The sequence below is a fragment of the Ambystoma mexicanum genome, chromosome 4p (genome assembly GCF_040938575.1).
Source record: "Ambystoma mexicanum isolate Mex_15411 chromosome 4p, UKY_AmexF1_1, whole genome shotgun sequence".
Lineage (NCBI taxonomy): Eukaryota > Metazoa > Chordata > Amphibia > Caudata > Ambystomatidae > Ambystoma > Ambystoma mexicanum.
In genome coordinates this window covers 964,461,005-964,488,484 of record NC_090927.1, presented here as the reverse complement: position 1 = coordinate 964,488,484, position 27,480 = coordinate 964,461,005, and the positions used below count along the sequence as shown (strand labels likewise).

At 43.8% G+C, this 27,480-nt stretch overlaps 1 protein-coding gene across 5 annotated transcripts in view; it reads right to left on the bottom strand.

Annotated features, from left to right (window-relative positions):
- MCHR2 (melanin concentrating hormone receptor 2) overlaps positions 1 to 27,480 on the bottom strand; it is a 2,016,060-nt gene that overhangs the window by 1,291,508 nt on the left and 697,072 nt on the right. The window lies entirely within an intron of this gene.

The following is a 27,480-nucleotide window of genomic DNA, read 5'->3' as shown; positions in this document are numbered from 1 at the left end:
ACCACTGCTTAGCTTTCCGGACCACACTCAGGGCTCATCCTATTCCTGCATACCTTGCGCTACAGCGTCCAGAAACCTCAGGCTCCGCGCAAGACTGTCTAAACTGTTTGAACCTCTCACCAGATCAACGTCTCATACAGACGTGACAAAGAAGAGCTTACCTAGCAGACTAACTATCACTATTTACCACAACCACCACTCGCACTACCTATAGCCCTATCTGCAAAAAAACCTTACAGACTTAACCTAATAATGCATCACAAGATGCCAGAGTTACTAATAGTACCCCCCTGTACCTTACACCCCCTCCGTGACAGACAGTTGTGCCCCAAACCTTAATGGCGCCCTAATAAAGAGATATCTGACATTATCCTAGCAGAGAACTACAACTTTCTGGCCATCACGGAAACGTTGCTCCACGCAGCAGCAGGCTCTGCCCTTATGTTAGCAGTGCCTGATAACTACACTATTATTAGAGTATACAGACGTGAGACTCGAGGAGGCGGCATAGCCCTCATTGCTAAACCGAATTTATCCATGAGACTAGCCACTTCCCCGAATCCCTTATGGCCAAACTACATCTTGCTAAGTCTCAAACTCTTACCATACACCTGATCTACAGGCCGCCAGGACCCCTGGGATCATTTGAGGAATATATCTCTGCCATTATATCTGACAAACTAAAAAACGTCTCTCAAGTCTTAATGCTAGGGGATCTCAACTTGGGATTTAATGACCCCAAAGACCAACATGCTAGTGCCATTGCTAATACACTCTCTGAATTTGGCCTTACCCAAAAAGTAAACCTACCTACACATGACAAGGGCAGGATACTCAACTCGGTGGCAGAGTATAACTGTAATGCTTCAGTTACTGCCATAACGCCACAGGCATGGACTGCCCATCACCTGCTATCATTCTCCTTAGCAACCAAAAGGCCTACCACTAAAAACACCTTATCTGATCCTCTTACTTTAACTAGGAACAAAAAGAATATTACGGCAGATAAACTCCTGCCTCTAATCCTACCCACCTTTACCTCACTACCTGCTTCCACTGATCCCAATGTGCTAGTCGAGGTATACAACAAAACTATGACAAAAGCCCTAGACTCCATTGCCCTGCTAAAAATTAGAACATGTATGCCCAAAATCCATCTTAACTCCTGGTTCACATCACACCTGAAAACCCTGAGACTGAAAAACGGAACTGTGAAGTCTCTTGGAGGTTATTACCCTCCGCTGAAAATAAATCCAACCGCATCAATATATCTTCTCAATACAAGAAAGAAATACTCCTGGCTAAACAAGAAACCTACAATAAATGAATCTCGAAAGCTAACTGGAGTAAGAGGGAATTATTTGTAATTTTAAAAGAACTTGAAAACCCAATCCCAGTTCAGGATAACTGTGTGAAAGACAAAACCCGGTGCTCTGACATCCAGCAAGCTTTAGCTAATAAAGTCACCACCCTCCAGGATAAGATCACCAAGAAAAAAGCCACCTTAAGCAACTAGACCTCATTAGACAAGACCGTTAGTCCTGACCTTAAACCTTTTCAGCTTTTCTAAAATTTCCATCATCGAGGTTGAAAAAGTTATCCTATCACTCAAACCTTCAAACTGCCAGGGTGACAAATGCCCGCCCAACTAATCAAGGATGCAGCAAGAGACCTATCCCCTTTCATATCGAAGCTAATGAATGCTTCATTCTCTTCGGGCACCATCCCAAGTAATCATAAAGAGTCTTGGGTACCCCCTCTCAAAAAACAGACATTAGATCCATCCATACCGACAAATTACAGGCCCATCACTACAGTGCCATTCCTTCTCAAAATTTTAGACAAGGTGGCCTATCTCCAAATACAGAAGTTCCTGGAGCACAACCACCTCTTAGGAGTCCATCAATCAGGGTGTACACCTCAACTTGGGACAGAGACATCAGTGTTAATCGACCTCAAAACCCAAATAGATGAGCTCAGGGACAAGGGGAAACTAGCCCTACTTCTCCTCCTTGACCTCTCAGCTGCATTCAATCTTCAGGACCACAAAATCCTATGTAGCCATTTAGACTCAGCAGCGCACTTCTCTCACGAAGCCACAGCCTAGATAAAATCTTTCCTGAGCAACAGGACCATGAGGGTCTTCTCACCTTCAGCAGCGGCAGACCCCATCCCCTTCACATGTGGAGTTCCCCAGGGCTCTTGTGTCTCACCGACCTTGTACCACATCCTTACCAAGCCCCTTTTCGATGACCTGGATCTTCTCGGTATCACCTACACCAATTATGCAGATGATCCCCAGATCCTCCTGCCACTTACTGGGGATTACGTCAAGGATTTGGCCTTGGTAAACAAAGTGTACCTCATCATCCAGGCATGGATGGCCGCCCATGGTCTATGCCTGAATGATGACAAAACTGAGCTCATAATTAGGGTACCACATCAAACCTTAACAAGCTCGGCCTCAAATACACATCATTTGACATTAATGGTAACCCTATCAAGGTGACCAGCGAGGTGAAAACCCTAGGTCTTTACCTTGATTCCACCCTCACCTTTACTAAAAAAGTAAATGCCATGGCCTTGGCTACCGCATATACATCCAAATTAATCAGAGATGGCAAACCATTCTTACCTAAGAACAGTTGTCTCATCCTGGCCAGAGCCCTAATCCTGTCCAAACTGGACTACTGTAATGCCTTGTACAGTGGTGCAAACAAGTATATTATCAAGAGAATACAGATGCTCCAGAATAACGCCCTTCGAGCTGCCTTGGTCATATCAAGGAAAGAACACATATCAGAAGTAAGGAGGCAAAATAACTGGCTCTCTACCAATGACAAAATTTGACTGAAAACTGCCTCACTTACCAATAAATGTCTGAACAATGCCGCACCCCACTATCTCACTGAGAGACTCAAGAGAAAATCTACTAATAGGCCTACCAGAACAGCTAACACCAAGTGTTTGACCATTCCAAGATTCAAACTGTCTACTATCGGGGCAAAAACTTCCCAGTCAAAGCATCCCAGCTGTGGAACTCCCTTGCCCCATACCTGAGAGCTGACCAAACATACCTGAACTTCAGACAGAATCTTATTAAATGGCTCAAAGACAATGGGCCTCATTACATATCCCTTAAGGGTCGGAATAGACCAATAATTCCCTATTCCGGTGAACCAGGACTCCGACGGCGGTAGGGGGTAGACATGGTGCTAATAGCGCCATGGTTACCGCCTACAGTGTAATGAGGCCCAATGACCTTGAACGCAAAGGCTCCTCACCATACCTGCACTGTAAATAGCTGCTATTGAAATTTCAACCTCAACTTTGCTCCACATTATTTTGTACTGACTTCCAACTGTACCTTTATGATTGTTTACTTGCGCTTGTATATTCCTGTGTATATATTTCACTGTATGTATATCTCTGTATTTATCCTGTGTAACCTAAGCTGAAAGTTTTCTTGTACTCTGTGCGCCCTGATACCCTTGGGTCTGGCACGCATTACAAATTAATAAACAAACAAACAGAATAATCATCATGGTGTCCCACCTATGTAGTTAATTTTCTTTCACTTTTTTCAGAGCACCTGCAACAGATCCTGGAACTGACCCTGACAGGGCAATATTTTCTGAAGAGGAATATATCAGCACATGCTGTGTCATTAGCAAAGGCCACAGCGTGTCTGTGGCGCAGGCTCCTTCTGAGGGCCTTTGGGCAATCATTGCAGGTGGCAGTGCAACACATCGCTGCTGAATGTGCACGCACATAAGGCAGTGATCAATAATCACAGATGCCATGAAAGAACATGGCGGACGCCCCTACAGCGGAACTATGCGAACTCTGCGGCAAACAGATTTGCCTTCAGGCTCGCATCAAAACTGTAATGTGAGAGGAGACTGTAGTAAACAAAGCCTCCTTCTTCATAGAACCAGAACCACAGAAGGTAAGTTTACATGTAAGTTTATTCTCATAAGATAGTTAGTAGAGAAAGCACTGGGACATCCATCCTGCCCAGCACATTAGGTCCAACTCCAACAGTAGAACCCCTCAGAGTTCTGGTTTGGTTATTTTAGTTGGACATAGACATGGTGGCCACATGTCTGTGTGGGGATCAGAAGTTTAGTGGGTTAGTTTTGGTTGTGGTGTGCGGGGTCCACTCAGGGGAAGGACTAGTGTTGTTCTTCCATTGTTGTGTCTATCAGCGGGTTAGAGCTGGTTGGGGGTTCAGGCTCTGGGGAAGTGCCTGCTATTCAAGTTTAGTTGTTGATGGTGTTTTTCATCTAGAGTGGTTAGATGTTGGGGTCTAGCGGTGTGGCTCTGGCGAGTTGAGTATGGTCTCTGAGCTGCTATGAGTTTTGAATTTGTTAACTTGTATGATAGTATTGTTGGTGATGGGTTTCTACCATGGGTGTTGTGTTGTGTTAATGGTAGAGAGGGAGATATGTCATAATCTGTGCTGGGGCCTGATTATGGCTCTGAGTGTTAGGATGGGCTGGTGATGTCACCGGCATTCTCAATGGAGGCTTAGGGTGGTGATGTCACTGGGTGGAATGTTGAAGGATGTTTTGGACCTAATGTGCTGGGCAGGATGGATGTCCCAGTGCTTTCTCTACTAACTATCTTATGAGAATAAACTTACATGTAAACTTACCTTCTGTGGTTCTGGTTCTATGAAGAAGGAGGCTTCGTTTACTACAGAGACTCTGGTGGATTCCAACAAAATGAAGGTCTCTCATCTTCTGCTCTACTCGTGCGAGGAATCTGGACGAAAATGTTACAGATGCGAGAAGGACGGCAGGACGCTTGCTTGCGTGGGTTTTCTTGCAGCTGTGCCACTTTGTGACTCGAGAATCGTGAGAGTTATGTGTTTACACTATGCTTAAATCATACTGACAACTGAACATCTTGAATAAACAGCTACAATAAAAAAGGTTATTCCTTCTTGACAACTTTCACAGCAAAAATATAGTACTGAAATGAAATTGTGGTACACGTTTTTCACCACTCCTGGTTTTCTCATCTCGTGCCATACATCTTCAATCCCTAAAAATAACCTCCCACTCTCACTTATGCAGTTCCTCACAAATACACTTTAAAGCAATGGACAGTATATATGTTTTAAATATATTATATGGCAGTTTTTTTAAGTGCAATCATTATAAAATAATGATTTACATTTGTCCGAATATCGTACAATTAATTTTGTCAAAATAACACCTTATCTGCCAGAGAGCTGCTTTCCATTCCAGTGGTCGAAGTGAGCAGGAACGGTCAGGAATGCTGATCCACTTCTTTTATTTTTTACTGTTAACAGCTCCACTACTGCACACTTCTCCATTTTACCACCAGATATCAGTTGCAGCTAAACTGAAATATGTTTCAACTCAATTGGCTATCAACCAGCATGACTGCAACCCTGGAAAAATCGTTGCCCCCTTCCCTTCTACGCTGTTCCCTGCTGGAATCACAGTTCCACTACTTTGTTGGTACACTTCTATCACTGGTCTATTGAGGGTTGGATGCCTAGTAACGTAACAATCGATCATCATGATATACAAGCAATATCTTTGACCGATTAATAGGCCTTTTTAGGCATTGACAACTGTTTCCCAGGTACTGAGGGCATTCTGCAGTTTTGACAATATATGAACAGGGGGCACAGTCATTTGCTAGGTATTAACATAATTCTCTATGACACTCACATCAGGTATCACTATCATATGAGGGTATTAACATGAAAAGCCCAGGAATATTGCCAGCATAGCAGATACGAACAGGAACAAAACTGCCTTTCAGGATATATTGTAAAACAAAACTTAGTCAGAAGAAGACAACAACAAGAAGAAGGAAGAAGAAAGACATTTCTCATGGCTAGTGGCATTGTTAGACATAGAATGAAAAAAGTTCAACCTCTTGTCTTTAGGAACGAACAAATTAACTAATGAGTAAACAACATGATTATCATGCAAGGATGTAAATAGTGTCATCAACTCTAAACATGACAAAGCAATTCTCAAATAATACAGATAGATAATACACATTGGTAATAATGATGCAATAATGACATCAATCGAAATAGTATCCAAGAATTGATGCTGTGTGTTGCAGGCTCACATGATCTGTGTTCTCCTGCTGGTGGTGCCAGGCTGCATCTCTTGTTCCCGCTTGAAACACTGGCAACAGGTCCCTGCTGTATCCATTCCCAGGCATGCCATCTCCCACTTCCGGAGTGCCAGCACCCACCTACTGCAGAGGTTGTGCGGCCAGTGATTTTTCCAACATGGCATCCACGATTGGCAGCTGAATAAGCTGCATAAGATGGGCTGATCCAAAATGGCTGGTTGTGCCTTTGGGTTGCTGGGGAACTTCCGTGCGCTTCTCACCTCAAAAGGGCAATGTATGTAGACTTCAGTGTATCACAGCGTTTCTGCCTGGTATCATTGTGTTCTTCACTGAACCTCAGGAGTTTCTCCATCTTCTGGATCTTTCTTTTCCTTTGCATGACCTTCTGACAACCATTCTCTGCTCCTCTGATTGATATTTATCTAGTCTGGGCCTAACTGCCACTGGTTTTGCCAACGGCCACAAGACCTATTTTTGCGGAGTTTTTCTTCTGTTTTCTCGTGCTTTTTCCTTCTTCAACTATTTCCAAGGTTAAGCAATGCCATTGTGGTTAGTGTCAGTATTCAGGGTGATAGAGGGAATGGTACAGCTGTATACACCATCATTCAGAAATGAGATCCAATATCTGCAGTGCACATGGCTATCTAAAGGTTGCAATACCAAAGAGTTTGTCCTTGAAATGGCCTAGCTATCGGACCTCTTGGCTGCAGTCCAGACCGATTAGCGGTCCAAACCATGAAGACCAAAAACACTGCCATGCATAAGGCAGTTGCCTGCCTCGATACCATAACCTTGGAACCCACCCACTCTGGGCTAGGAAGTCCGAAGTTCAATGGCAATTCCCAAAAAGTAATGGAATTTCTTTATGCTTGCTTTCTTAAAGTTACCTTGAGGCTGCTCCAGTTTAGTAGCCCACATATACAAATCGGCCTTCTCATAGGTGACTGTATTGACAATGTCCGCTCATGTCTTTTGCCCTTGGTTGTTATGCCAGACCCAATACTAGACCACTTTGCATCCTTCAAGACCACCTTAAAGGCCATGCTTGAACATGCCAACAGCGTGTGCACTGCAGAAGGGCCGAAAGGATATGCAGAAAGGAACCTCTGGTACCTAGAGTTATGTCTCCCGGTTCCACCAACTGCCCACCAAGACAGTGGGTTTAGAGAGGACTCTGTTAACTTTGTTTAGAAGAGGTTTCCCAGAAGATCTAAAAGTAGAACTCACCTGTATTCATTGTTCAGTTTGTTTCAATGATATGCTATAGTGGGTGTTTCTGCTTGCCCACCTAATCTAGGCCAGCAGATCTGAAAGATGGAAGAATCCGACTCAATTATTCTATTTCCCTCTGTCTTAGCTTCCTGTTCCAAAAACAGAAATACAGACGCCATCACGAGAAAGCCCATGCAGTTTAGAGCTGCCACAGGAATCCTGACCTACGAGGAACAAAGGTGCAACCATTTACCCGGTCTGTGTATGTATTGTGGCAAAAAGGTTCATTTGATAAGACAATGCCCAGAATTATTTCATATCAGGCATCTCACAGGAAGTCTTAGTTACTTACCTGTAACTGTATTTCTCCAGCATTGGTATCTTTCATAGATTCACATGCTTGAAATGCTTGAATATTCCCCGTCGTCAGACTGGGAATATTCAAGCATCTGAATCTATGAAAGATCCAATGCTGGAGAAATGAGTGATCTCAGCTCCTTATTGGCAAAGGGTGGTTGGTTTGACCAGACCAGCTTCAGCCCACAACTATCGCCTGATTTACCCATACCCATTCTGTAATTAACTCAAAAAACATACTATAGTTATGATGGCTGCCTCCTTTACATGACAGCCTAGTCCGTCCGTCCAAATACCTGCCATGATCGATTCTGGAACATCAGGCCTATAAATGGCCTTGACTAGACCAAAGCTTCCTTTGTTCTATGTGAAGTAAAGTCACTGAATATGCTGGAGGTGGTAGGAACAAGTCCTCTGAACAGGTTAATATATTATGCACGCAATCTCTTTCCATGTCTTTTGGAAACCACCCGGAATGCTTGTCTAATCATCTTATTGCAGCTCAGCACTTCCCACTGAACCTAGGAATACACTGGCTAGAAAGACACAACCCCTTTATTAACTGGGTGGCTCACATGCTCTACTTTCCTGATTTCTGTTCCTCAGATGTCCTTACATGGGGTTATTGGTTTGTCCCCAAGGGACCTTGCCGGACACACCCTTGACCAGCTCTGTGTTGTCACCTGACTAAGATGGTGTTCACTTCAATTACCATGACTTTCTTAATGTCTTTTGAAAACACAAGGACCAGCTCCTTACCCCTCATCAGGAATATGACTGCCATTTAGGCCTGGTTCCTGAGGTGCCTTTGCCATTTGGACACCAGTATACCTTATTCAAGCCTGAAAAAAGGTCTTATGAGACAGAGTAACTCGGTTAGAACCTTGCAATGGACTCATCATTCCCTCCAGATCGGTGTCCAGGTCATCCTTAATTTTTGTACCCAATAAAACTGTAGACCTCATTCCATCATAGACTATTATAAGAGTGTGTGAACAAGGACTCTGTGAAGGATCTGTATGCCATTCCCCTTGCAGTACCTATCATGGAGTGCCTCCTTCAGGCCATCGTTTATAGAAAGCTGCACCTCAGGGGAGCCTACCATGTGCCAACGCTGAGGACTAGTGGATTGCAGCATTCTGTAACATGTTTCCATGTTTGAATTCCCCTAATGTATTCCAGCAATTCATGCATGCTGTCTCCTTAGATATTTTGAATATACAAGTAATGATCCACCTTACCATTAGTTTTGTTTCCTCTGCGTATCAGCAACTTCATGCCAAACATGTTTGACCCGTGCTCCAGTGGTTACAAAATCATTCATTGTCTGTGAAAGCAGAGAAATGCACACTTGAGTGGCCAACATTACAGTTTGCCCCCTGCAGGCTTCTCCATAGACTCCAAATAGGCATAAGTGATTTTGGAATGACCACCCTCCCTTTCAGTAAAAGAGATGAAGAGTTTTCTGTGCTTCGCTAACATTGAGAAGTATGTTCATTTTTGGTTGTTGGACTTATGCAGTCACCAGAGCACTTCTCTGAAAAGACGGGATCTTTCTGTGTGATGAGCAGGCCAAAGTCACCTTCTGGTCCTTGAAGAAGGCCTTTCCTTTAACCCCAGTGCTCTGTCACCCAGACACCAGAGAGCTCTTTATGGATGCTCTGTACCATGGGGGGTGTTCTGCAGCAACACCAGACAGACAAGCAAGTGTTGTATTATTCCAGGCAATTAATCGATTGGGAAAGGAAATATTCCATTCTTGAATAAGATCTCCTGGCTATGAAAGAAACCTGCCAAAAGTGGATTTGATGTGACATGATAAGTCATTTATAACACGCCTGTACCTAAGTGTTTCTAGGCGTGACAAGACAAGAGAGGGAATACAGAGGGTGGTAATACAAGCAATCTTCCTAGGCCTTGTGACATTCAGATTGTGCAAGTGCGACAGCGCCAAAGTGCAGGGGGAGGGAGATGGGGAAGTGCCAGGGAGAGGGAGGGGGAGTATGATCAGTACAGCAGTGCTCTGAGCAAGTGCAACTAGGGCAGTGCGGGTAAGTGCATGGAGGCAGGGTACTGTAGAGGTTACAGTTACAGTCCCTAAGTGCCCGATAGGCCCAGAGGCAGTGGAGGGTAGACTGATCATGGAGGAGCCTGGAACCCGTTATGCTCAGAGTGTAGCCAGGCAACCACTCGGTGTGGCAGACAGGTAGATCATCAGGGGAGGGAGAGAGAGAAAGCAGAGGAGAATAGGAAGGTCTTGAGCTGCTTACGGAACTTCAGGTGGTCTGGCTAAAGTTTGAGAGGGGCTGGGAGGCAATTCCAGAGGGAGGCACTTGCAGAAGAAAGAGATCTACCCCCACTCGCTGCCTAGCGATGCATCTGACCCTCAGAGAGTTGGAGGTAGTTGAGCGAAGGACTCAAGCAGGAAAGTATTTTGGAAGAGAGAGTTGGATGTATTGCGGGCCCTCGCCCCAGAAAGCCTTGTGGACGATGCAGAGTGTCTTGAACTTGATCCTTGCAGCCACAGGGAGCCAGTGGAGAGACATCTACTACTCAGGTCCCCTTTTTGTCTCTTAGTTCCATACATCTATATTATTTCTATTTTTAGGGCCAGCAAAGGCAAGGTTACTACTTCCTGTAGGTTGCCCAGAACTCAGACAACCGTAAAAGAGGAATAGAAGCAATCGGACGAGCAAAGCAGAAAAAGGTCTAAAGACAACAAACAAGAACGTGTTTAGCCTCCTTCTGAACTGTAATACGTTTGGGATCACCTGAATAACTAGAGGCAGGCTGTTCCAAAGTCTGGGTCCCAGGATCACACAGAAAACATGACGTTCGTCAGCGTTTTGAGTGTTGAAACATCTGGCAAGCAAAATTGGGCTATTTTCTGTTTGCCTAGGAAAAGTAGCAGAGTTGCGTCACTCCCTCTTGTATTCGTGAAAAGGTGGAGTAAACCCCCATGAGAAGAAAGCATATAATATCATGCACTTCATTAGCCATGGTAATTTAATTTTCAGGCAGAGTAATGATTAGCTGCTTTGGGTAGGAGTAAAATGTAATCCTTTGTAATTATTGGGACTATCGAACAAGATATATTGTATTGGTTAGCATTTCAACTCATATCTAGGTTATTTTATTTGTGATCTTGTTGCGTTTAATGCACTTTGATGTTATTGTATTTTGGCTTTGATGGAGAAATTCCGAAATAAAGGAAGAATAACAAGGTAACAAGTCCATTGTGCACTCAAGTGTGGATATGATAGGTTATTTATAACTCACTTAATAGCCAGAGGTTTCTAAGCGCGGACCCTGGCTCGAACCTGTGGTGCTCCACGCGAGCACATTGCCCCTGAGCTATCCTCCCGAGACAAGAGGAGGCACTGCTGCCCAGAGAAGTCTCACTGAAAGTGCAGGGTGCTGAAACAGACCATATATCCATAGGAGATTAGGTGGGCATTGCTGTGCTTAGCTGAGTTTGTGAAGTGTATCTAAAGGGGAACTAGTAATAGACTGTCAGGCTCCCGCGTAAGTGTATGTGTATCTCACCAAAAGGGCCCTACGAAACATTTTGGCCCAGTGCATATTTTCTCTCAAGCACTTGTTGAAACTGTGAGGTTTGTTACTATTAACACTAGTTGTGACTGTTGGCGAATATATTAGATTTAGTGGCATTCAATACATGAGGGAAGGTCCCCGATGTGTTTAATGTTTAAACTAGGAGAGGTGAGATTTTGTAAAGAGTGTAATTAAGTGTAAACATAAAAATGATGGGTTTTTCTTATGAATGGCTATGTTCTATTGGATGAAGGAGGTATTGGGTATGAATGATAGAGAAGTCTTGCAAACTGTTTTTTCCTATGTTTTGCCTCAATACAAAACCTGCATTACCCATCAGCCTGGTCCCTGGAACAGGCCTTCCAGATGCCTTGCCCATCCATTATCCTGGAGTGATTTCAAACACGCCTTCCAATCCTCAGCCACAGTTTGCAAATGATTGGTTTCATTCCTTAATATGGTTTATCTTCAAATACTCCAATAAGTCATGAAAACATGTTACCTACCCCTGGCTACAATGCCTGGCCTGCAGTTTAGCCTTGGCAGGACATTGAGGGATATCACAATTTACAGAGTATGCTTCTTGATTCTTCAGAATGTGCTTCCTATGTCTCTTCCTGTCCAGTTTGTGGCTAAGTCAAAGTCCCTAGGTCGAATCCCATTGGCGTTTTACAACCCGTGGTGTGGTACCCCTATTCCCAGGCCTATGGCAGCCACTGATTTGCATAATCAACCTTACTCCCTCTGACAATAAATACAGTGAGGATGTCCACGGCACATTTCAAACCTATGCAGAAACTGGCTACTGCCCCTGTAATGGCTGAAGTCTGTCTTAGTGATTTTATCAGTGTAAACAGGCTCCCATTGAACGTCATTTACGACAGGGGTGCCAGAACATGGTAAGGTTCTTCTCTAACCTTTGTAGAGTCTTAGGCATAGGATAGGCTCTTTCCGCCTGGTGCCCCTATCATCAAACTAATGGCCAAATAGCGCAACTTAACCAGGGCTTGGGACAGAGCTTATGGTGCAAAATTGGATGACCATAGAAACCAAGTCGGAATTTGCGGGCAAAGGATTTACCATTCATCCAATATCATAACACCTTTCCTTTGCCAATATGGGATGCATCCTCATTCTTACCCATCAAGCATGCCTCAGTCCTCTCTACACACCAATGATACCTTAAAAGGCTCCATCAAGAGAGAATTGTAGTGCTCAATTGTTTATGGGGTGCCCAAGAATTAATGACGATGTTGGGAATGAAAAGGCTAAGAACACCTTGCATATGCTGTCGGCAAGAGGGTGTTGGACGCCATATTGTGGTCACAGTATGCAGGTCCTTTTGTTGTGGAACAGTTTATCCACCTGTGGCTTTGCGGTGTGTTCTTTGAGAACTTGGAAGATGCACACAGTGTTCCCTATTTCCCAGCAGAAACCAGGAAAATCCGGACCATTTTCCAGCGTGCATCTTCTGTCCTCCTCCACCAACCATGTGTGACTACCATTTGGAATGCGAGTCTGAGGGCAAATGTTTTTCACAATACCATTGAGGTTTTTACAGTTCTTGATTTTCAAGAATGGCTATGACTCTCCAGACTGGGCCTGCAGCCATCCACCATGTAGGTTCTGTGTGTCTATTGTGTGCCTTTTTTCATGGCCCCAGAGTGAATAGTCTTGCTGCGTGTCAGTGACTTGCCAGGTCTGTTGATTACCGCTGGCAGCACGTAGAGGCATACCTGGGACCCACTCATGCTGCAGCATCTCTGAGGTCTGCTTTCTCTTGAGCTCTTCGCAGTGCCTACACCGGGTCCCTTCTTAACTCCTCCTTAACTTCCTGGGCTGATGATGAAGGGCCGGCTCCTCGCTCTGGAGAGTGTGCTGCAAGTGCTTTTTCCAACATGGCTCTTGCCTGGGCCTGCTCCATACTTAAGGCTAATCCAAAATGGTGGGCATCACTTCAGAAGGACAGGGGAACTCCCTTCTCAAAAGGGCAATGGCGTAGACATTGGGCCTCATTATGAGGTTGGAGGTAGCCTTGCCGGTAAAACCAGCAGGCTATCTCCAAACTTGCAAAAAAGTCCAGCACATGCGAATGGACGATTACTGGGGTATTCTGCCCCACCGGAACCGGTAATTGCCCTTTCGCGGGTGGCAGAATCGGGTAATCCCCATTCCCACTTCCGCCACCGTTAATAATGGTGCCAATGCAACAGGCACGCTGGGCTCGCAGGTGCCTTTCATTCCGCCAGGTCAGACCTGGCGTTATGAAAGGCATCCGTGAGCACAACTTGGGGTTTGCCGGCCCAGATACAATGGTACCGGCAAGCTTACCGGTACCATTGTTTCCGGACCGGCACGCTCGTAATGAGGCCCATTGACTCTTTGCAAAGCTCAGTGTCTGACCTTGTCACATTCATTGCCCCTCCAAACGTGATTCCCCTCGTTTCTTCTGCGTGTTGGAGTTGTGCTGTTGAACTCTAGGACTTCCTCCTTTTTCTGTACCCTTGATGTTTCTTATCACTTTCTCTCCCTTTCTAAGGACTTTTTTTGCCACTACGACAGATATTGATTTAGTCTGGATCTCCTACCTTTGGGCTTACCACAGACCATCAGAGCAAAATCGGAGGGCCCTTTATGCTACAATCTCTGGTTTTGCATTGAAATGCTGATCAGTTGCAAGTCTGATTTACAAAATCTAAATCCCCAAAATAAAATCAGCTTGTTTTGACAAAACACCCATCATTGATTAGCATTGTCTTCTCAAAGACAATAACTTGTGGTGGAACTATTAAGCAAATAATCAATGATATATACATACGTCTTAGACCAATATGTTCTTTAAAGAAATGATGAAGGAGGACATCAGTTAATTATATTATTACTTGTTTGTTGTAAAGTTCCAGGTTCAGTGCTGCCAAGGGGGGCGCACGTACCATTTGTGCAAGTAATGTGGTGGCCCCCATGCCCCCTTAAACTCCTGGCATAATGATACCAAAACTAAAAGCTGTACTTACAGAGACTAAGAAAAGAAACTCGTCCCACATTCCTTCATGGTCAGGGGAACAACAGTGCACATGTATCAAAGCGTATTCCTTAATACAGTACTTGGAGGAAAGACCACCATGTTGTTCATATATCTCAGTGTAAAATTTGAACAGGCCTGAAAGACCTAGCTTTAGAGTTCCCGCATTCACAAATGCCACATGCAGGATGTATCACTATCTGGTGGCTGTGGTGCTATGGGCATACTATGGGAATTCACAAATGCCACATGCAGGATGTTCACTATCTGGTGGCTGTGGTGCTATGGGCATACTATGGGAATTCACAAATGCCACATGCAGGATGTATCACTATCTGGTGGCTGTGGTGCTATGGGCATACTATGGGAATTCACAAATGCCACAAGCAGGATGTATCACTATCTGGTGGCTGTGGTGCTATGGGCATACTATGGGAATTCACAAATGCCACATGCAGGATGTATCACTATCTGGTGGCTGTGGTGCTATGGGCATACTATGGGAATTCACAAATGCCACATGCAGGATGTATCACTATCTGGTGGCTGTGGTGCTATGGGCATACTATGGGAATTCACAAATGTGCTGGACAATGAACATGCAATTGAAAAACAGTATCGACAAAAAGGCAGTCTGAGAGATGTGTCTATCAAATAAATGGTATTCTTTGTATATTTATAGACCAGTCCCGAGTAAGCTGCTGCACCTTTGCTCTCTGTGAGGTACGTGCCTGAACAGGTTATCCTTCTCCCCAGGGAAACTATTGAGGACAACCAATACAGATGCTTTATTGCTATAGCGACCCTGATCACATACTGGGGCATTTTCCTTTCTTAGTTTCTGTAAGTAAAGCTATTACGTTTAATGAGTGGTTTTAGGTGCCATTTTGCCATTAGCTTTAGGGGTAATGCCCATTAGCTCGCCCTCGTAAATAGTGTTATTCGTAATCATGTCCCTCCTTCGAGAAGTCTCATGAAGATTAGAGGATATACAAATGTACAAATATAGAACTGATGCCTTTTCCTTAAAAACATATCACCCTGACCCCTAAAGATATATTTATTATTTATTCTTTGAAGGATACTTCCACCACACTGTTATTCTCTAGAGAAAGGCTGTGCCAGTTACTAGTGGATGTTTTTCAAAACTAGTAGATTTTAATTTGTAGATCTAGTTGTCGTAATTGAGGTTTATGAATCACACCTCTGGTGAATAGGTTTAGAAACTTGTTGATGATGCGTCATACTCATTCTGATCAGCATCTGTAATGGTGCTAAGAACCCAGGAGTGGGTCAGGCTTGGAAGGTCACAGACTGCTAGCTTGAGCCATGGTTCATTGCAGTTGGCGTGTGTGCCCGTGGAGCTGGAGGTCCTCAGCCCTGCCGGAGCAGCACAGTGCCGCCCAGAGCGACGAGGCTGCAGAGGTAAGCCATCGGGCTGCTCATTAGCCCTCCTTTTTCTCATGAAAAATTGTACCGTATGTGTGGTATCACCTTCGTTTGACCCGCTACATGTTATTTGCGTGTACATGAGAGTTAATACATTTGTTGCCTGCAAACAGCATCAGGCATCCGTCATACCACTGCACGAGGACTCTCCGTCCCAAGATGGCCACAATGGAAGCATAACAACATAGGGACTACCACCGAGAACAACCCTCCCTCCCTGCACACCGGATTGACCAGCCATCACCACAATTGAGGACTGCATAGTGAGGACAACGCCTGTCTCGTGCCTGTCCAGTATGACCAGTTCGCCTTTGCCAGAGATCCTGCCCAGATTCCAACATCTTTGCGCCAACTCGCGAGTAAGTACTCCTGCTCACCCCCTATTACATTCCTGCCAGAAACTTACTTATCTGACAATAAACTTGCCCGCCAAACACCTGATCATTGGCCTGCCTGTAAAGACTCCCAGGCTCCACACTGGCTATTCAACTCAGTCTATTTCTACAAGTAGTCGGTCCCAGATGCAAACTTACTGTTCACATACAGCTGTTATCTTGCATAACTGAATTGCTCATTCAGCATACTTCCAGCTAAATGTATCATATATAACCTGCATACTGTTGCCTGCATTAAGGAACATGTGCACAGTACTGTAGATGTCTATTCTAGCTTGGCTGTCAGCATAGCACATTTGCAGCTGTATGCCGCCAATACTGTATCTTGAAAGCTGTTGCATTTGAAACTCCTTCCTACTGTGACAATATTGAACCTGGCCTAATACCCCCATACTGAATTGTGCTTACTGTGCTCATGTTGAAATGAGCCTACCGGACCTATGTTGAACCCAGCCTGCTGTGCCCACACTGATCTTAGATCCACTGTGCCTTTGCTGAATTAAACTACTGTGCCTCCTTACTTGTAGGCATGTGCAAACAATAATTTCCCACACTTGACACCATTATTGAATTGCCTCTACTGCTAATGATTTGAAGCACTGTTATCTGAAACTGCCTTATACTGCTATTGCACTGATGCGTCACAACTGAACTACCTGCCTGCTGACACTTCTGATTACGTTGCCTATACTAGATTGCCTTGACCATTACTGCATTGAAGTGTTACAACTGCACAGCCCTGTCTGATGTGCTGTACTTCTTGGCCTGTATGACCAGACTTGCCGATACTTTTGAACAGAATGTATTTACTCAGCCCTGCTGAAAATAATTCCCCACCTAATCTACTCTTCTAGCCACTTAAGCCACACCCTCAGCTCTGTCTCCACAGACCCCCTACCTCACAACACCATGACTTACACCCACTCGCCGACACCACTCACCTACTTATCTATCCCCTGTAGTCCCTCTGCCAGAAAGTCCAGATTACGTGCCAGGCTAACCAACCTATACGAGCCTCGTGCTAAGGACCTCCACCATTCTAAACCGACCAACTGGACTCCACCTGAGCACATGGACACACCTACCATCCGACCCTTGAGCAGATCCATGCACAACCCAATTAACACTGCTGACAAGCTCAAGCCTCACAATATAGCCACTCTACCAACTCCCACTAAAACTATTGCCCCCCCCATTAGAGGCACCTTAATAAATGCATTCTCCTTAGTAGCCCACACTACAGACATAGAAGAGTTCATACTAGAAGAAAAACGGATCTTTTTAGCTATCACTGCTCCACGCAGCCGCTGGCCCAGTCCTTATGCTAGTCATCCCGTTTAACTACACTATCTTCAGAGTAGACAGAACAGAATTCAGAGGCGGAGGCCTCGCCATAATTGCCAAAACTCATCTTAACATGAGACTTGCCGCCTCAGACACGCCCACATCTTGCAAATTGCTAATAGCTAAATTACCTCTTACCAACTCCCAAACCCTCGCCATTCATCTACTCTACAGACCCCTGGACCTCTAGGCTCTTTTGAGGAGGATCTTATGACCGTCCTCACTAACAACTTAAAGAACACATCCCTGAGCCTTCTCCTAGTTGACTTTAACTTAGGCTCTATAGAACCCAAGGATCTTCAGGCCACCGTTATTAACAACACCTTATCTGAGTTAGGATTTACCCAAAGAGTGAGGGGAGAACTCTTGACTGGGTTGCAGGCTAAAATTGCTTGGCCTGCATCTCCGCCATCTCGCCCCAGCCATGGTACGACCACCATCTCCTTACCTTCTCCCTCGAGGCCTCAACGCCCTCCACTAATAATTCACTAGCCTCAGCTATCCGGACGAGAAATAAGAAAAACATCACAGCTGAAAAACTCTGAATTCACTATCAGCCCTCTCCAACCCTCACTCCCTTGTTGATGGCTACAACAAAATCATGATATCAGCACTAGAGTCCATCGCACCGCTAAAAGTTAGAAAAAGCAATCCCAAAAAACATCTGGACACATGGTTCTTCCCCTATCTGAAATCTCTCAGACTTGAGAAAGGCAAAAAAGAACAGGCTTGGAGACAACCACCCTCGGATAATAACAAGTCGAACTTCAATAAAATAACTGTACTATGCAAAAAAGAAATTTTAATCGCCAAACAAGAGTTCTACAATCTGAGAATATCACAAGCTAACTCTAGCATAAAACAATTGTTCACTATCATTAAAGAACTGGAAACACCCATTCCAGTCCTTGACAATTGCGTGAAAGACAAACAATGGTGCACCAGTGTCCAGAACACCCTCTCCAATAAAGTGGCAGGCCTAAAAATCAAAATCAATAACAAGAAAGAATCCCTCGCCAGCACAGCTCACGTATCTAACACCACCCCTCCTCGTCCACCCCATTTGATGATTTGCCCCTCACAAATCATCAAAGACGCTGCCAGAGACCTCTCACCCTTCATTACCGAGCTCATCAATGATTCCTTCTGCTCAGGGACCATTCCCAGCACTCTCAAAGAGTCTTGGGTCCTCCCCTTACTCAAAAAACCCTCCTTAGACCCATCAATACCTACTAACTACAGACCCATCACCACCGTTCCCTTCCTGCTTAAAATGTTAGATAAGTCAGCATATCTGCAAATACAACAATACCTAGAAAAAAAAATCTTCTGGGAATCCGTCAGTCGGGCTTTAGACCACAACACGGGACAGAGACTGCACTCATCGATATCAAAGCCCAAATTGACACCCTTAGAGGCAACGGTAAAACTGCGCTTCTACTTTTGCTTGAACTCTCAGCAACATTTGATTTAGTAGACCACAACATTCTCTGCAACCACCTAGACTCAGCAACCCATTTCTCGCAAGAGGCTATCTGCTGGATTGAATCTTTCCTCAACAACAGGTCTATGCGTGTCTTCTCTACTTCAGCCTCTGCTGACCCTATTCCTATCACCTGTGTGGTCGCCAGGGGTCATGCGTCTCCCCTACTTTATACAACGTGTTCACGAAGCCCCTGTTTGAAGAACTTGATGGTCTGGGTATCACCTACACTAACTATGCCGATGATACCCAGATTCACATCCCGCTGACGGGAGATTACGACAAGGATTTGCACTTGTTGAACAGGGTGCACCTCATCATCCAGGCATGGATGGCCTCGCATGGCCTATGCCTGAATGTTAACAAGACTGAGCTCATCATCCTTGGCTCCACCCCTAATTTAAATAAACTGAATCACAATTATTCCAGCTTTAGTATAGACGGCAATCCCATTAAAGTAACCAACAAAGTCAAAACACTAGGGTTCTATCTAGAAGCCACCCTATCCTTCTGTAAAAAGGTTAGTTCCATGGCCTCCTCTACAGTTTACACCTGTAAATTAAAAAGAGCAGCCAAACCCTTCATTTTGATCCAGAGTTGCACTACCTTAGCCAGAGCCTTAATCCTATCAAAACTGGATTATTGTAACACCCTATATGTTGGAGCGAATAAATATGTTACAAACAAAATCCAGATTTTGCAAAACAATGCTCTCAGAGCAACTCAGAGTATTTCCTGAAAAGAGCACATCTCCAACATTAGGAGAGCTCATAACTGGCTCACCACCACTGACAAAATCATGCTCAAGGTAGCCTCTCTGACGCACAAATGCCTCAACAATGCAGCGCCTTGCTACTTTGTTGACAGAGTCAAGAGACACACCCCTAACTAATCCACCAGAACTGCCAACGCCAACCTTCTTTCAGTCCCCAGATTTAAACACACCAAAACTGGTGGTAGTAGTTTCCAGGTGAAAGCAGCCCAACATTGGAACCCCCTGCCACCCATCTTAAGGACACCTCAAACCTACCCTCACTTTAAGTGCAACTACATTCAGTGGATAAAGCAAAATGACCGCTAACCTCACCCATGCTTGCCCCCTTATGTACATTTTGTAAATTTCTTTATAATGTTTCTGCCTTGTTCTTTTATGTGTACTGACCCATGTACACACCTGTACATTACTGTACAGCACTGTAACCAAGCTGAGAATAACCTTGTTGCTCCTCTGCCCTGATACCCTTGGGTTTTGCACGCATTACAAATGAATAAAACAAACAAACAAACAAACAAACAAACAAACATGGTGGGATTCAGGCAAGCGAGGGCGAGGGCCGTTATCAACCAAGCCCACCTCCCCTCTCACATGATTAATGCTATTAGCACCCCGAGGCCTTTGGGAGCATGGGTTTAAAAAAATAATGCGGATGCCATGTGTTATAAGATATTTTAAACTATGAAAACATACAGTATCCGGGACTGTGGACTGTCTCCCATCCATGCAGTAACAAAGTATGGAAGGCTCCAGCTCCCTCAGGCCATGTTGCACTAAGTGGTCTTGTAAAAGAGGTACATTTATTAGGCAACATGGCTTGAAAGGGCTGGCACCTTCTTTGCTTTGAAGCTAAGCAGGGTCGATCACAGTTACTGCATGGATGGGAACCCCACTGTAGCTGTAAACATTTCTATTTTCTTGTATTATGTTTAAAAGATGCAGGCCTTGAGAACTCACAATGTTTTTAGGCAATGCGCAGTGAAATGAAACTATTTGCAGAGCATCACAGACTTTGGTTAAGCAGAGTGCTACACGTCTCTTGTTTTATGGCTAGTCTCTTGGTGACTGTTGCGATACATTGCAGAACCCCAATTACTAGATTTAAGCAGCACAGAAAAGGGAGAAAAAAATGAACAAATGGCCATTTGCAAGAATAACATATGCCCAGGTACTTTTACCCTATAGCAACAATCAAAAGCTAGCAGAAATGGATATACACACAGTAAGTGAACTTATATCTTAAAGTGAAATATACAAATATAGTTCAATTGACCTTCCCCTTACAAGAAAGTGCACAAGACAAAATAGCATTGGACTTTAAAAAAAGTAATGAACACCAGAAAAATAACCTGAGAGAGGAAATGTTCCAATAAATTTGCTGGCTATGTATAAAAGGTACTCACCTTTTAAACTCAACAATCTGTAGTGAAATATTCTCTGGAAACATGAAACCAGCAGTGTTCTTCTCTAATGCATAAATCCACTTCACTGCCTCTGCAGTGAGCAAAGGGAGTGTCTTCATCGAGTTATTCCGCCCCATTTGTGACCACAGGACAAAATATGCCTTTCCTTGACCCTTCTGGTGCAACGGAAATTGAGCCACACCCGCCTTTACTGGGGTTCTCCTCATCTTTGCCTTGCTACTCACTGCCGCCGTACGAGTACCACAGCATGTCATTTGACCCCCTTGTGTGATCTCTGTCACTTCTGCTAGAGTGTGAGGTGGGGCTACCGCACCCTTTTCACCCTGCTCAACACCTGATTCCCATTCATTCTCTTCTGCCCCTATTTTCACATCATCTTGCATTTCTATGGGCACGAAAGCATACTTGGCACTAACGTAGGGTGCCAAATCTAGTTCTCCCTGCTCATGGCTGTACCTGTAGCAACACTTTCATCCTCAAGATCCACCTTGATCCCCTTGATAACTGACCTATCCAATCTAATAAGAACTTGTCCATGCCTCCACCTTCCTTCTTCTATGTCCTTTACCTGCCTATTCACTTCTTTCTACTCTTCAATTCTCTGCTGTCATAACAGCATTACCTCTTCCTCTGCAAGTGTCAATGCTTCTTCTAATTTCTTCCGTTCCTGCTTCTACACTGCCATTCTCAGCCTGTCCTCTATCCTAATGGGCAAAAGCAGTCTCTACTTTTTGCCCATGCTCAGCCCTTCATCTAGTCTTCCGTTTGCCGATCTCGCACTCTCTCACTCCTCCACCCTTAATCTCTCAGCAGTCAGATGAGTTATTCCCTTTCTGCTCTCCGATCTCAATCTTTATGCAGCCCTAACCATTGAAGGTGTTACCCTTCTACTTTCCTCTGCATCCTATCTTTTAGGAATCGATGCTGATGGAGACACTACTGGTCTCCGTCTCACAACCACTGGATAAAATGGAAGTTCAAACGTGTGGTTGGTATAACCTGCTGCGGGCGATAAAGGATAGTACCTATATGGGGGCAGTGCAGAAGGAATTCCCACATCCTCCTTTTTCAGCCCTTCCTCTGAGACATTAACATTGTGGGCCTTCCCACCCATCTTATACATTCTCCATAACTCTAAGATATTTAAACGATTCTCTAACTTCGAACCCTTATGCCTAGTGACTAAGAAAGTGACTAAGAAAGTATACAGGTTTTCTAACATTCCCACCTCATAGGTCCCTGCATTAGGCCAAGAATTGAGCATTTTACCCGTAGTCTGCCGCTGTCATTCTCAATGGTATTTTAAAATCTTTACCTTATAGCCAGGGAGTAACTGACACAAGAGGCTCAATGGAGTCTCCATACTCCAAACTGTAACAATTTTACTTAAAAATCAATAACCTAAAGCCATATCCGCAATCACTCACCTTATTTGCGTTCACCACGATCACCTGACTGAGCTTTTTCCCTTAATTGTACTTCTCAATCTTACACAAAAGACAGCATATTATTTTTTTTAAAACTCAATGCCGGCCCAACTCCTATTTACTTCTATATATCTCCTTCACTCGAGTACAAAGGAGTGCAATATTTTTCACTAAAACACTGCATTCCCTCTCTTACAGCATTTTCAACTGACTACATGAAGATACCCTTCCCTGACTGGATGAAGATACCCTTTATGACTAACCAAGAAAAGTGAGGCAATGGCTCTGTCTGCACAGTCAATACAGAATGAAAGTTGTCAAGGGTGTACTACAGAAAGGTATTTATGGGTGGACTTACTATAAAGATGCCACCTCACCATGAGGGCTCCAGCCAACTAGACAAGCAAACTGAAGGGTATCCGGGCAAAACCTCACAATAGATGTGCTGGTGGGGATACCACCTCACATAAAAAAAATAACAAACTAGCTAAAAATATGCTAGTAATAAAAAAGGACTTACAATACAGAACAGTTCATCCACTCCTCCATAACACTCACCCTTTCAATCCACCTAACCTCATCTAACTCCACACATACACTCCTATTTTACCCTTAGCAAAAACCCTTAAATCAAAGGAAACCTATATTTCCCCTATTAACCTCTTGCTTTACCTGTCAAAGTGCAATCACGTGAAAATGATCCCTAGATCACTACGAAGTGGTGCTACTTCAATTCGTCCTGTGCAGCTGGACCGCGGCACCACACCTTTGGGGAGCAGACAGGCCTTTAACCAATATGGTGACTGTCGACCTCTCCTTTTATTATGCATGGAAGACCGATCCATGCCGAGAGGTTCTGCAGCCGATTTATGTGGACAGGAAACCCCCAATGTCTCTGAAAGCCAGGGGTCCCTTCGTAGGTTGCCAAAATGTGGGGGTGGACCTCTGATCTCCATAACCCAGAGTAGGCCCACCTCATCAGAAGTGAGCACAAGTTAGTCCGTAAAGCAAGTATATTGTGCAAACTGCCAAGAGGCGCTAGATGACGCCATGGAGCCAAACTAACCAGAGTCTCCTCGAACCACACAAGTTTACACATTTTAAACATTTGGCAAAATTTAAAACACTCCCACATATTTTATTACAAATCATCACCCCCATACAAGATTGGTCAAGCTGATACCAAATAAATGTAATCCCCACTGTTCCCACATCTCATTGGACACATTTATTTAACTATCATCCCTTTTCAACATATATTTGCATCAGCCCATATTTACAGCACACCCCTTTCTGGGATCTTCTGTTGTAGGTCTTGACGTTGTTCCATAATTACACATTCACACAACAAACATAATTAATTACAAGTCCTAATTGGCCGTGGACCTCTAATCCCAAAGGAGATGCACACGGTCTTTGCAAGGACCCTTCATCAATATGAGCAGAGGGGGACAAGTTCTCTGTGACCTTCTGGTATATATTTTATCCGCCCAGACCTGCTGGCATTCTTATTTCACACTAATCAATACAACTACCAATTCAGCACGCATGGCCTCTGGGCACAATCTGTGAACCTGATCGAAATCCATAATCCATTTGTTCATTATGCCATTAGGCATCCCGTGCACCTGATTTAATTTCCGGTACCAGAACTAACTCTACCAGGTGGACAGACTTCCCTGGACAATTAATGACAGCAGGCTCCCATGTACTTTTACATCTCCTGGGTTGAAGGGTGGATTGGATATCGGGTAATGGGATTGATAGGAAAGGAAATGGAAGAGCTGCTTTCAGTTTAAAAATAAATGCTATGAAATATGGAATGATATCTACTGATATGGCTCGATATAAACCAGTGCCAATACATGCACTTATAAAGCCTTCCTTATGTTTCAGAGTGAAGGGCTACTTTGTTGTTGGGAAGAACATGAACTCTGAGATGACGCTTGATCTCCCAGGCCTACGGGGTGGGACTGCCATTTTAATTAACCATTTTTGGGCCTGTGGAACCCATGCCTATCCTCAACTACCAACATATTGGCACAGCATATGTACTCTCATCACTTTACATTGCCTGACTGTCATGGTGCTGAAATTACATTTTATTCAGTTTAATGAACAACCAGCTAGCGAGGAACTGTATTGCACATGTAATTGGAGGTTATTTAACATGTACAGCAATATGGGAAATGTGACCTTCTCAACAAGGAAAAGAATTGGCCATCAGCAAACAAATTATTTTGCAAAGACAAGCTCAAGGAAATACTGGAGGAATTCCGCCTCTTCTCCAAGACTGCAGCATTTTTCACTTCCTTACTTGTTCCACGTGTGCAGACTGCAGCCAATACCAAATGGCTCCAGATCACGCGCTGGGAGCAGATGCAGTTGACAAATGGCACTGAAAGAGGTTTGAATGCCATCAAAGAGGAGCTTCAGGCACTGTGCTTGACCACCCTGCAAAATCGGTAAATTTTGGACATGATAATGGTCATGTAGGGTGGAGTTTGTGCAAAAATAGGTATACATTGTTGGACTATGATCTTAGCCAACAATGCTGACAACGGCAGCCTGACTGATACCATTACCGAATGGCACACCCTCAATGTGCCTTGGAAAAAAGAAACCTAGCAGGGTGGTCCATGATGATTGGTACAGTGCAATTTGTTCCTGGATGTCTAGATGGTTAAGCAAAAAATTGTAATTATTGATTCCCATGCTCGTAGTGCTGATCATTTTCTTTTGTGGGTTTCAGATAGCATTGGGGTGGTGTAGCAGAGGTGAGACTAAGGGGAACAGCATGATGTCTTTAAATCTAATAAGTACGGATGATGTCACCACTCCCATCTGGAGATACATGCACAAACCAGTGTGACAGAAAAATTGCCAGATAGAACATCATATGGTTAGGTTGGGCAATCAGATTGGCCCCACGGGCCCACCTTTTCTACACCCGGTACGTTGAAGCATGTATAGATTGTGATTTGGAAAGAGATTGTACGGTTTTGTCATGCAAAGGAATATGAAGCGAGTGTGGAAAGCTTACGTGGAGTTTGCAAAGAAAGATAATTATGATAGGGCCACAGGGGAGGGGTCACAGTGTTAATAAATTAATGAAAGGGGGAGTGTTAATATGCAGATACATTGTTCTAAGCACATGTGAAGATACAAGTTGAGAAAGCCCCCACCGGTTAGATATTAGGCCTTTAACGGTGCTGCGGCTGTCACATGGACACGTCTACGTTGCTTCATTATAATAGAGCTTTCAGATGATAGTTCATTTCTTTTTTATATATAGTTTTTCTTTATAAGAATAGTGTTATATTAGGTTGTAGAGTTAAAACCTGCCCCCATTATGGAGTTTGTGTTTGGGCAGTGCAAGCTGCCATTGGTCATTGTGAGCAAGAGAAGGCCATTCTGGTATACTGTCAGGTTTACAGGCTGCACATTTCACCATGATATTCTTCTAAGTTGTTTTTCAGAACTAAGGCCCCTTTAACTGAATTTTATTTTGTGATTTGTGCAGGCACCTCAAAATCAGGAAGCTTTGGTAGGAAAAGCAGACATGCATTCATTGTTGTAAAGGAAGCATCCCCCATAACATGAAGCCCAAACCCAAATAAGCAGGTGCCGTCCAAGGAAAAAAGTGAATTAATACACAAAAGATGCAAGGACACAACTTGGCATTAATGCCTATTTACAAAGTTAAAGCGTGAACAGAGTGTCCACAGTGCCATTAAAGGTCCTGTTTTTTGGATGGTAACTGCCTTGCTAATTTGACGACAAATTTCAATTTGAACAGCAGTGTTTCAGCTTGGTCATTCAGAAAAAAGATAGCAGGATGGTCATGGTGTACTAGTTTGTAGCTTGTGTCAAGGACGGGATTTGCATGGCATGCAGGGGCAGGACTTGGAGAAAAGAGGAACTCAATTATAATGTTCAGGGTCTTCACAACATATCTGTCCTCCCTATTGCTTCCCACATTCCCATTGGTCAGATCTCGGTGAGACACGAGAGCTCAAAGTTATCAAAAAAGTTTCAATTAGTACAGAGCTTCTTTGTCAGGAATGCCTCATACAGGCCAGCCAATAAGAACACAGTCCGAACATAAGTTAGGTCATGGTTTGTGGGTGGGCAGTTTTTGGATAGGCAAGGGTGGATTTGCCAATAAGCTAGCAGGATGTATAGTGTCCTATAGGGGGGTTGTAACATGTATGTAATAAGGATCAATGTGATTACTATGACACCCAGAATTCCAACAGCCGAAAATGGCAACTTTTTATTTTTTAAACACCCTTTACACCACATACATATTCAGGTGAGACCCCCCATTGCCCAAAATACTACTATTATATCCCATACTCCCCATATATTTATGTGGTGTAAGGGGGGTCGAACAAAACAAATAAAGTCAGAATTTCGGGAGTCAGAATTCTGAGAGCGACATTTTGGCCCATTACCTTTATTAATATTCCTAGGTTTTGAATTATTGTAACACTCATCAAATATGGTAAATATGTGGTTTGTATCTTTAAATTGTGTAGCCCTGAATGGAATAAAGCTATTTTCTTTCTGCAGTTCGTGTACTCTATTTTTGAGCATTTTCTTTTTCCAAAACAAATTCTTTACTGAATTAGTATATCAGTTCAAAACAAACTGTCAGCCAACCTTAATCCACTGTTTCAGCTGCAAATGCTCAGCTATACAGGCTTTATCGAAGCTGAATGATAAACAAACTAACACAAACCAAAATGGCTGGTCCAGCGTAAGTGGTTAACTGGGACTGATGTCCAATCGGTAATTTTTGACTAACATACTACACTGTTTGCTCAACCTTTAAAAATGATCATATTTGCATGAACATTAAAAAACCTTAATAAGTATCCAAAACAGTATTGTGAACATTAATTT